Source organism: Spodoptera frugiperda, chromosome 6, assembly GCF_023101765.2.
Source record: "Spodoptera frugiperda isolate SF20-4 chromosome 6, AGI-APGP_CSIRO_Sfru_2.0, whole genome shotgun sequence".
NCBI lineage: Eukaryota > Metazoa > Arthropoda > Insecta > Lepidoptera > Noctuidae > Spodoptera > Spodoptera frugiperda.
In genome coordinates this window covers 1,727,798-1,740,345 of record NC_064217.1, presented here as the reverse complement: position 1 = coordinate 1,740,345, position 12,548 = coordinate 1,727,798, and the positions used below count along the sequence as shown (strand labels likewise).

The following is a 12,548-nucleotide window of genomic DNA, read 5'->3' as shown; positions in this document are numbered from 1 at the left end:
ACTGAGATCTTTTTGAAAATATCACATGAATAAGTATGGATTCATTTCATTTCAACTGACTGCAAGGTTGGCGCGGTGGCTGGGCAACTGGCTTCCGAGCAACATGTAGCAGGTTCGATTTCTGCATGGATCAACTCTTTGTGTGATCCACTAATAGTAGTTTCGGGTCTGGGTGTCATGTCCATGTGTGTTTGTAAACGTACCCACGACACAGGAGAAAATCCTAGCGGGGGGAAGGATTAAAAAAACTTTTACTGTATGTTTACGAACTTGCAACTCCGCCGATTTTGCGTGTGTTTATGGACCGTATCAATTGGTTTACCATCAAGTGATTTAAAATCATAACTTTTTTTAAATATATATGTTAGAATTCATCAACACATAACATAGTAACCCTTTCAGATATCCACCATTATTTACCCAACAAAATGGCGCCTTTAAATCTCCTATCACGAAATTGATCACATCGTGAAATAAAATTGGCACTATTAAAACCACCGTTAAACAATGCAGTTGTAATTAACTTTGCAAGATATAATCGCACCAGCCGCCATAATAACCCATTAAGGAAATGAGCTTGGGGCGATATTAATAACATTAGATTAGATCCATAGATTGCTGCTACACTAAAATATAACTTAAAATGTTCTGGGAATTTCGAAGATATGGAGTATTTAATTTCTTAGATTCAAGTGTGATAGGATTTAATGAAGTGTTTTATTGTAAACGATTTATTTACTCCGATTTAGGGTCGTCTTCATTAACTTAATCAACAATAATATCCTAATTTTATAATTTTTGATAGTCATCTTGTATTAATTTTAAATGAAAAGTGCATAGCTTTGTTTGGTTACGTTATTCTAACTGCCATACTCAGGGACATTGAATGATTAGTTAAACTATTGCTTAGTAACGGATTTTTTTTAAATTGCTAAGTAATGGGCTAAGTTAAGTCATTAAATTACTCTGGGTACGGTGGTAAGCCACTTGTGAATAATAATAAAAAAAAGGTTTTAAAATAGAAGTTTATTAAAACAAAATTCCATCAACTTCAAAGTCACAGCAGACCGCTATCAGAAGAAATCTACACCAACTCTGATGATCACACAGCAGCCAAAAAGAGGCCATAATTTATTAACAAGTCAATTTCCACCGCTCAAAGCGGTGCTCGTTCAAAGGGGGTTATAGTGAAATATTTGACGTAGCCACACATGTATCAATGCAGTTCCTCGTTCAAGAGTAAACACTGTCATCTGAAGTTCATACAGCCTGTATTTCAGGCAATTTGTATTGCCTAGTTAGTTGGTTAGTTTAGTCGTAAGCACGACTTCGCTACATATTATAAAATGGTCGCCCTGTATTCGAACACAAATTGCTACGTATTGAACAAATTTTCAAATGGTTATGGGTTATACAGGGGCTGATTTATGAGTGTGAATTTTGTGTTTGAAAATGTTTTGTTATTTTATTTTTTTTGTATTTACCCCTATTTTTACCGTACAGGTATCGTTAGTCGCTTCAAGGATGATAAATGTTTACCAAAGTATTTGTGGTGTTATAATATTTCTAATTTCAACTGAACACAGGCATTTTGTATGGAATTTTACCCACTAACGATAAATGCCAAAACTACTAAAAATTAAATCGGACCACTGACGAAAATCATCGAATTTTATCCCCAGACAAAATATACAAGCTATTTTTGTAACACGTACATTTTTTATTCAGTTTCCCTTTTTTACCAACATAAAACCCAAACATCGTGACATCATCATTGGCATCGGTCCACACGTAACGGAAAACTACATCGTAAATCCTACATTCTAAATTTTTACACTCCCTTCGCATACTTGAACTGACACGGGTAGGGCTGTGTACACAAGAGGACAATAAAGTGACTTGTGTGTAAAGGGCTTTAGCGTAACTTTGATCAGGCGCTTAGATTTTGGAATAGGTAGTAGTTCTATCCTCTTTAGGTTTGAACTAGTGAACCGGTAATGAAGATTTTTTAATTTGTATGTAGATTGGAGGTTGGGAAATGTTTTATTTTCATTTGGAAAATTTTAGAGAAAATTAAACATAAACTACGAATTTTGAAATTTACAATCTAATTTTACACTTACTGACCGAAGTGTAGCTTTTTTTTTAATCTTTGTCCCACATTCGGATTTTCTCCTGTGTCGCAGGTGCGTTTACATGCACATGACATTCAGACCCGAAACAACAATTTGTGGATCACACAAAGAGTTGCTCCGTGTGCGAATCGAACCTGTTACACGTAGTACGGCAGTCAATTGCCCAGCCACCACACCAACCGTGCAGTCATAACTTCTAACTAAGTTATGATATTGTTCACTTTAAAATGGGCAGCCTTATAAAGACACCATTAAAAAAAACTATCACCGATCATGTCCGAACATGTCGACAAGTAAATGGAAGGAAAATAAACAAGTTGTAGCAAGTCACCTCGAGCTTGTCAGGCCCAGTTAGCTGCTTGATGTATGTTTGCTTTTATACACTTGCGAACTAAATGCACAGCTGGACAGGGGCGTACTTGAGTAAGAGAGCCTTTTAGTTTTCTGAGTTATGTTTAATTGTGTGTCGAAAGAATTAACAATACGTAATTTTTGGTAGGAAATACGATAGATAATTATTATAAATTTAAGGAAAATCCGTTAATTATAATACATATTTTTTAGTTTTTATTTTACAGTATATTTTTGTCGGTCTCCTATTCATTTTAACGTGTCGCCAGATTTTTAGAATACATTCCGAAATTCGGAGAATAGACAAATTATTATCATGGGAGTAATCCATTCGCCATTTTGAGTAATACAGAAATAAATCTGATTACAATTTCAAATAAAATTATCCTTCATCTGTGCTTTGATAGCTGTCATTTTAATAATGGTACTAAAAATCTCCGTTAAAATATATTTCTAGTTCTTTTTAGGAAAAAAACCCTAACCACTTTTGCGTTAAAATACGTGACTAAATTCACAAAAGAATTTAACTTCCATCCTTGTACTCGTACATGCAAAAACCTGCATTTAAGTATACGTAGCAACGCTTTGTAAGATAAGGTACTCAGTTACCCAACCCAGAAGCAGGAAATTGGACTGTGCACTGCAATAATTGGCTTATCCTTACCTGTGTTAGGCACAATACCTACAAACACCTCAGCAGACGAGATAAGCTCTTAATCTGAGAGTTATCGAGCTTGCCAAGAATACGTTAGTCTCGGAATGAAATGGTGTTCTTGTTTTCTGTATACGAATTAATCTTGTTTTACAAACACACGTGTGTGGTTTTGTTTTAATTAGAGTGTCTGTGTCTTGTGTATAAGTAATGAGGAAGTAAAATTGGTGTCATGACATTATATACCAGTGCATATTATTATTAGTAGGGTTTTACTAAAATTATTTGGATTTTGAGTAAAATACATAAACTAAATTTTTTACTGCAACGTTGGCGGACTGAGTAACTCTGTGTATGATCCACGAATCGTTATTTCGGGTCTGGGTTTCAAGTGTATGTGAACTTGTTTGTTTGTAAACGCACCCACAGCACAGGATAACATTGTAGTGGTATTAAAAAAAGTATATTAGTTACTAAAAAAAGAAAAGTTTAACTTCGGAATTTTTTAAATGCTAAGTACATCTCTGTCTAGATCGCTGAGGAATTCCAAGTAAGATGTTTGGTCTTAAATTGACAGACATTTGCTGACTTTTGCACGTTTCTGTGTAAATCCTTATTGAAAATTATGTTATATTTGAATCGGTAATACTATATTTATCGAAGAAATATGATATTACTACTGCGTAAAGTAATATTAAGGTATAATTGGATTTCTCTCGAAAATAGGATTTCTAATACCAATTTCTATGTAAATAGATAAACTGCATATTGCTTGTTTCTATTGAAGACAATTTGAAACTTACTGTTAATTGGAACAGCTGTTGGACTGGTGAAAACTGGTGCTCTGTAACAAAAGAAACTTTTGCTTAGTACTGGACAGTGGTTTGGTTTATTATAAGCTATGTTGCTGTTGTAATTATTTGAATGTAAAATTAATAATTAAATATTTTTCGGTAACGTTATTAAGTAGGTAATACTGGGTATTCAATAACTTTTTTGAATTTGGTTTTTAATGAGACCTATCCCCGATCGCAAAAAAATCACACAATAATTTTACTACGCACTAAAATTTCAAAAGACATTGTCATAAAAACTATTCCTACTAGATTTGTCAATCGGCATGAAACTACGAATTCGCTCGTAACATTTGATAAATCACGTCGATACATTTTAATCCTTTCAATCAAGGCGTCAGAGTCCGGCCCTGCGCACTTAACCCTCGTCATCTGTCGTAATGGCGGATTAAGTGGTGTTTTCCCGTGATAAACATGTTCTCTGTAAAAAATACATTAAGTTTCTTGCGCGTAATTGCGTATGGGCGGAACAAAAAGTTTCCCGTTTCGCTGTTTCGCAGTTTTACTGAAATGTCTTATTTTGTTTGGTAACGAGTTATCTCAAGGTCAACTTCGGAGCTGTTTAAAGGCTTTCTTACATATTTCTTTTGAACAACTTTCAATTGTGCAGTTTCTTTAATTACTGTTAAGTGTTTTGATACCATAAGTATAAATTCTTATATTCTTCTTCTCTTCTATTTGAGAATATTAGATGACCTGACTTAAAAATGCAAAAAATCTTATGTTACTCGTTTGACTTGATAGAGGTCAAAAATTAACACAATTTGTACCCATATTTTTACCCCTATAGTTATTAGTTATATTACAATAATCTTCCTGTCCAAATAGACATAGATAGGATACATTTACTCACACAACCATCCAATACCCAGTACTACCAACTACCTGTAGCTCATACAAATATTTGTCCTCAGCAGAGAAACAGGCTAGTGACACGAAACGCAGCTGCTGACACTGCGCAAACCGTACCATCAAACTCATTTAAGGATCAGCTGCAGGAAATTGAACCTAGTTACAAAAGATATATAGACGATTAATGTGTGCAGCTGTTCTGTATTATGAGATAAAGAAAAATGCTGTATCCATTTTATTTCGCTCTCTTAGTCACATTCTTAGCTCCATACTCGGCAAAAGATTTTAATGTTCTTGAAACGATAAAGGCTGCTTTGTACTGTATTTTATGATATATCTTTGCTTTATGTTTTCAGACAAATCCTTGAAGATGTTTCCTTCAAGACATGATTTCGTAGTTTCGGTCAGGTTTTTGTCATGCTATTTGGATTAAAATGTCCAAATAATTAACTTTACTATTTTTTTTTTTAATACCACTGGATGAAAATTAAAGTTTAATAACAAATAAAATTAGGTAATTTAAAAAACTAAAAAACCCGACTGCGTTTCTTAATAATATGAAAATGAAAAAACACTAAAACAAGAAAGTCATCGTAAAATTGAAGCAGTCGGGACCCATTCTAAATATGAAGACTTAGTGAGACTTTCTAGAATGGATCCCGACTGCTTTGATTTTACGATGACTTTCTTGTTTTATTTAGGGTTTTTTTTCATTTTCATATTGTGAAGAATCGCAGTCGGGTTTTTTAGTTTTTTAAATTACCTTATTTTATTTTAATTTCTTTTAGTTTTATTATTTTAATATTTTGATAATTATAGTGGCACTCTCACAGTAAAAACGAATCAAACGAACCCTATCAAGCTGAAATCCATCAAGTTGTTCAGGCTAGAGAGTGAGCAATATTCGAATTTGGCGCCAAAAATCCGCCACTTTGTATTTTTTATTTTATTTTGATATATTTAGTGTCACTCTCACAGTAAATACGAATCAAACGATTCCTATTAAGCTGAAATCCATCAAGCCGTTTAGGCTGCAGAGCGTGCCAAACAATTATACATACATACATACATACTCTCGAAAAACATAACCCTCCTTCTGCCGCAGTCGGGTAAATATCAAGCAGTCATCATCATCATGATCAGCAATCGTTAGCCTCAAAACTTCTTCACAAAATGAATAAGCAAGTTGAAGGTCACCTGGTTCTGTTTGTTAAAAACACATACTGGCCGAATTGAGAACTTCCTCCTTTTTGGGAAGTCGGTAAAAAAATAGTCAAAGCATTTGATAAAAGACATAGAGTCATACAAAAATCTCCCTCTGAATTCAACGGCACGGAATAAATAGACATGATGCAGCCTATATCTTATTCATACATACAATACACATCAGAATTTCTATGTGTCTATGTGTAAGTACACAAAGAACACATCTTGTTTTATTTGTTAAAGGAACATGCAGCGTTGAAGAACTTTCTTTGAAAACTATGTTTGTGAAAAATATCCCCCATTTTAAAAGTACAGTTTACATAAATAATAGCAAAAGAAAAAAAAATACTTTGTATACTGCACTATGCAAGGAAAATAGTACGTACATTTTTCATGAGGAAAGAAAGAACATCAATGCCTAAACTTTAGTTCACACGGTTGAAAAGTTTAAAGAAAAAAAAATACATAGAAACTTATTTTATGGTTCTCCCGAGAATCAAACTAAGAGATCGACTACCTAACGTAGCAAACGAGTTAAGTAAAGTCTATCTCCGCAGTAGGTAGGAATATAAATAATAGGATCTAAGTACATCAAATTTAAATTGATATAAATTTATGTATAAATAATAATACATATACATACACTGCTTCTAACTCACTACTTTCTGATTCGGAGCTGCGGACTACCTAGCGCGTCTACCAGTCCAGCTCAAAGAGCAGAAGTAAGAACGGGGTAGTCAGTAAGAATCTGACAACCCCGTTCTCCCCCCTGACCTCGCGCAAGGCAAGAGAAGGATCATTGGATGATTTTCCTTCCTCAAAAAAAGAAACTTACGACTTTAAACCAAAGCCTTTGATGTTTTACTGTAACTAAATACCATACAATATTGGTACACATTGCGTGAACCCAAACAAACAACTACACACCCATAAAAAAACTTAATCTCCATTGACATAAAACGTCATACCAACACCAGATAGTGGGGGACATGGAAATAAAACACCACCATTGGTCCACAGATGACAAAAATTGCGGCAATACACGATTAAATCCTTGCAGATTGCCGATTAACTTCTCAATTACAATATGGTACGATCCACAATGCGTACTCTGAGCGCATTCATGTCAGTTCGCCCAATGAGGCGTCAACGCGCAGAATATTTAAATCGACCCCGGATATATCGGTGATGGTTGTCAGGGTTGCTGCTCTTTTATAAGTTTAATAAAGATTTTCCAATAGAAAATACTAATGCCACATACCTTATCTAATTTAAAGGTAAATGACAGTTAAGCGACCGATTTTTTTGATTTTTGGAAAATTATTTCTCCCGCCTTGAGCGAAGCGAGAGTGTCAGACTCTTACTGACTACAACCCCGTTCCTCCTTCTGTTTTTAAAGCAGAGCCCGGAGATGATAGAAGACAAACACACACATACATACTTACATACAAGTCAAACTAAGAATGTATTCCTTTTTCGGAGTTGGTTAAAAATTCCTACCTATTAATCTGTATGCAAGTCAGGAAGTAAATAAAAAAAATGAACCCAATATTTTTTTCAACCCTATCCTCGCGATCTGCCTTCATTGTAGTAAAGCCGCGATGTGTAGTATAAACGCGGATAGCTGGATGGCTGACATTTGGCGTAGTGCGTGAACAAACGTGAATGGAATACCAATATGTACCGACTGGTGCGTATCTATCGTGGTATCTATCATAACACTGCTTCTTTGTGATTTTATCATATTATTTGTTATCGGGTGTGATCTTATTGCTAAGTCAAACCGATAGTGTAGGTGTTTTTTGATGCGCCTCATAGAACTATCCACAGATGGGGGACCAGTAGGGGTGTCTGATCCTGAGACCTGATCTGGAGCTGCGGACTACCCAGCGGGTTTACCGGGGCTCCGGCTACGCTCGGGCTGAAAAGCAACAGTAGGAACGGGGTGACTTTTAGTCAGCAAGAGTTTAACACTCCCTCTCGCCTCGTCCAAGGCTACAGAATTCATTGGATGATTCCACCCCTAAAAACGTGCTTTTTCATAGTAACTAGTGGTCGACTAAGTGGCCGAAATTCGACCATATATGATTTAATTTACAATACCACTTAACGTACGTTGAAGGATAATTTTTATTTAATTCAAACTCTTTTATAAAACTCGTTTCATATGAGACGTGAGAATATCATCGCAATGTCTATCGATTTTGACGTTTTGTCAAATACGATCAGATACTATGCATGTGTGTGTAATGTTTTATTTATTGATTTAATGTACTTTATAAGCAATATTTTTGAAAAATATTAGCGCTATGCACTTCTCCTACACATAAACTATAAGTGTACCAAATTTTATGCTCCTACGTCCGCGCAATTATCGTAAAAAGTGGTCCAAAGTTTTTGCATCACGTATTAATATATAGATTAAATGTAAAGAATATAAAACGCATAAAATCGTTATCAAACAAAAAAATAAACCAGCAGAATTATTTGAAAACAAACAATATTCTATCTCATATTTCATACCGACACACTTTAAAAATGAATAACAAAAGTTGCATTTCGAAAAACTGCAGTAAATCTATCGTTATAGCAAAAAACTATAAACAATGATTTAAGTATGACAATAAAATATAAACTTGGTAAAGCGAAGCATGGACAATTCTATTAGAACGACGGTCACGCGAGCGGAACTGCGGGTAAATGCTTGTATTATTATATGTTCGAGTAAAATTCTGGCTACCGTAGTTCTTGCATGATTTATGTTTTAGTACACTTGATTCCACATCAAGCTATACAGACCAGTATAAACTGATCTTCAAATGTGCAGAAAGGTCTTACAAAGCAAGGCTATGATAAACTGGATTTGTATAACTCAATGTGTAGTCTGTATGCCACTGCAAGTCAACGGTACCAGTAAGTTAATGTATCAAAATATTGTTTTCAAACATTTATAGGTCAGGTTTATGATAAACTTATGTTACTAACGCCACTGTTTTGCATAAGGTCTGAAATTTATGAACACAGTGCAAATTATATTATACTTTGTGATATGTGAGATATTTTTGGCAATTTAGCACAACTAAATATTTATGTGATCCCGTGATCAAACTTAACCTCTCTCTCTCTTTATACGATAAGAAGTCGAGTAGTCGCAAGTGCGACTCTCGGGCACGGTGTGAGACTCCTTGGGTTCGATTCCCGGGTCAGGCAAAGTAGGTCATATGTACTTGACGTCATCATTGTCTCCTAGCAGGTTAGCAGACATTAAGGAATGCTACAATAACACACTTCGAAAAAAATCGTTGCCCCACTAGGATTTTCTCCACAAAAATAATTGTGGATCAAACAAAAAAATTGCTCCGTACGGCAATCAAACCAGCTATACGTTGCATGGCAGCCAGTTACCCAGCCACCACTTCAACCGTGCAGTCCTCTGACATATTCCATCAGTTTTGTATGAGTACCTGATATGATAAAAAATTAAAATGCTATCCTTATAATTGGTTTTTAAAAAAACACCAGTCAGATTGTGTCTATAATAAATGTTCATACCTGAACATCGTCAGTAAAGTTTCAGTCAATTAACCGCGTGCGTTTAATATTTCAGGCTGTTGAACACGTTTTTACGATATTCGCTTTTACATTCCGTGACGTAAAGGTAATCGAAGTGGCCTGCACAAGGCCAAATTTATTATTTACAGGATAAACTCGTATATTATTTTTGTAATAACTGTCGTGAGACAGATTAAATTAACTAAATAATCACGGTTGACTCACTAACATTAATTGAGAAAGAACTTGTTGGCAGAGGGCGCGATGGCCGCGCTACACCGCCAGCGCCAACGCATTATACATAACTAGTAGGCTACGCGACGTCACTGCGTCTGCGCACGCTGCTCATGATGAAGAGTCCCTCTGTGACTCGAAACAAGTTGAGCTTTTCTCTACATACGTGAGTAAACTGTGATTTTTTGTTAAAACTGTATCACATTATTAATAGCGCCTTTAATTCATTGAAAACAAAACCCAGATCCTAATGTAATTTTAACTTTCGATATCCCAAACAGCTTCTCATAATAATGCTACATAGAGCACTATACCCAAAAAAAAACTCATGCAAAGGTAAGCCACGCTGTAAAAAGCTTTTATAAAAGTATTCGACGACTGGCTAAACCACAAACGACTAGGAAACTTAGTTACAGGCATTATAGCAAGCTGTTCCAGTAAAAATTCAATATTATTTTAAATCTTTGTTTCGTTGCAAAAGCGGTTACCGGAACACACGGGGACAAAAGGGAAAATGTCCAATTTCACTTCAGAATTGTTTTGCTAAATTTTTTTTCTGTTATTTTATTATTTTCACCAACATGTCCGCATTTTCACGCCGTGTGGACGCGCCCACAGTTTTGTTAAAGGGAATATTTTAAGTTGTTATGTCGACTTCGTGTAGTGGATCAACTGTTGTGTTTTGTTTTAGGATGTACTAGATATAGGCGAACACATACCTTTTTTCAACGTCCTTAGGCGAGATAAAATCTATTTACATTTAAGTTTCCATTCAAGCGTGAGGAAGATTTTGTATATGCTATGTTATTTTTCCCAATAGTACAGGCGACGAGGCTATTAGTTATGCTGCTTATGAGTATTATATCTGTAGTTTCAGTAATTTTCACTAATGTAAACTTTTAATAGAATGGAAGAGCCATGTATCGGCATGAACGGGCCGACTCGACCGGGCTCGCAGAACACCGGTGTGAAACCACGCTTGCGTTGTGTTAGTGAGGTTACCGAAGGCACCGCTTGTAACGCCTCTAGTGTTTCGGGTGTCCATGAGCGGTGGCGATTGCTTACCATCAGATGAAGAAAGATCGGTCATGTATTCCCCTATATACTATTGTGCATAAAAATAGTTAAATATATACATAATGTAAATGATAAGCATAAACTTACTTTATATCTCTCTCAGGTTTACATAATGTTATTTAGGCCTAGACTTTATTTTACTTCTAACAACATCGACACAATCTTTTAACAGTTTGTTTCGATATCTTATTTCCACTTTTAGGTATCGTTTGTAATCTCAAACACAAAGTTTGTATAAGTAAATGGTATTGTTCGAAACACGATCATCGATAGAGTTTGTACTTTTGTTCTTTTCAAGGCATTCGAAAGTTTTTGCTAACGATATATCAGTGTCAAGATAAAGGTTCAAGGCCAGTACATGATTCGTGACTTTATTTAAAAGTTGAGTATATTATTTTTTCTTTATGTTATAAGCCGATAAACAAGCAGACGTATCACCTGATGGTAAGCAATCGGTGCCGACCATGAACACCCGAAACACCAGACGCGTTACAAGCCGTGCCTCCAGGAACCTCATTTACACAACGCAAGCGTTGTTTCACGTCGATGTTCTGTGAGACCCCGGTCGAGTCGGCCCATTCTTGCGGAAATATGGCATATTCACACTATTAAAAGCTTACATTAGTGAAAATCGCTTATTTTACTAAAAGCGTTACAACTTATGTGTTTCTTTCATATTTATGATAACGTCTGTGTTTGAATATTGAAATAGGGCTTTTATTTACACGTTCAGGGTAATTGAAGCTATATTGTGGTAATATTATCTAATGAATAACGTGTTAAATAATAAATAATTTTACCTACCTTGTTATTGTAATAATTAAGTTTCCCATGTAACTCTAGTCACGAAATAGCTGCAAAGAAGGAACAACAAAAATACTCTAACAAAATGCAAAGCGCTTTAAGCGCTGAATTCCCGCGAGCATTTATAAATAATGTTCAAGAATTCTAACTAAACCTGCTACCAACACCTTTGTGGGACAGTAAAACTAATGCCCGTACATTTAAACGTCCATAGTCCGGCATTGAACATACTGATTATAGTTGGACCAGTTAAATGTGCACTGTGTTTGGCGTAATGTGGAAAGTCTGCGAACATATGTTCTAGTTACGCGCTCCCAGCAAAATTAGCGACGAAAACCTGTGTGGGTGTGTGTGTAATTCTAGATGATAAAAGACTACATTCTGTTGTTCACGAAAGTATAAAATAGTAGTTTCAAAAGAAGCTCGTGTAGGGAAATAATGGAGGCTGTTGTTATTTTTGGTGCCTTTGTTGTTTAGGAATTCTAGTACTGAGATAATGGTGTAAAATTATCACATTTTGTTTCGACTAAGTGTTGGAGATAAGTTTAATTCTTAGATTTCAAACGTAAATGTAATTGTTTAGATACCTAACATAATTAACATAGATTAATTTAATTAGTAATGTTTAAATACACAAACGTTACTCTATTTTAAGACGACGTCAAGGATAGTTCTTTCACTATAATTTTTTCACAAAATGACAGAGATAGCACAATATTTAAGTACAACTTAAAATTGCTTAACATCGTCTACGGCAGTTATAATACGTCTTAGTATCCAAGACGTTCTAGCAAAAAAGTGCTAAAGAAATAGTGACCAAAATAACAAAAC

At 35.2% G+C, this 12,548-nt stretch overlaps 1 protein-coding gene across 1 annotated transcript in view; it reads right to left on the bottom strand.

The window, feature by feature from the left end:
* The window catches only part of LOC118267569 (connectin), a 291,288-nt gene that overhangs the window by 72,460 nt on the left and 206,280 nt on the right, over positions 1 to 12,548 (bottom strand). The window contains exon 4 of the mRNA XM_035581635.2: positions 3,942 to 3,982. The gene's annotated coding sequence lies outside the window, so the exon portion shown is untranslated. The remainder of the gene's footprint in view (positions 1 to 3,941; positions 3,983 to 12,548) is intronic.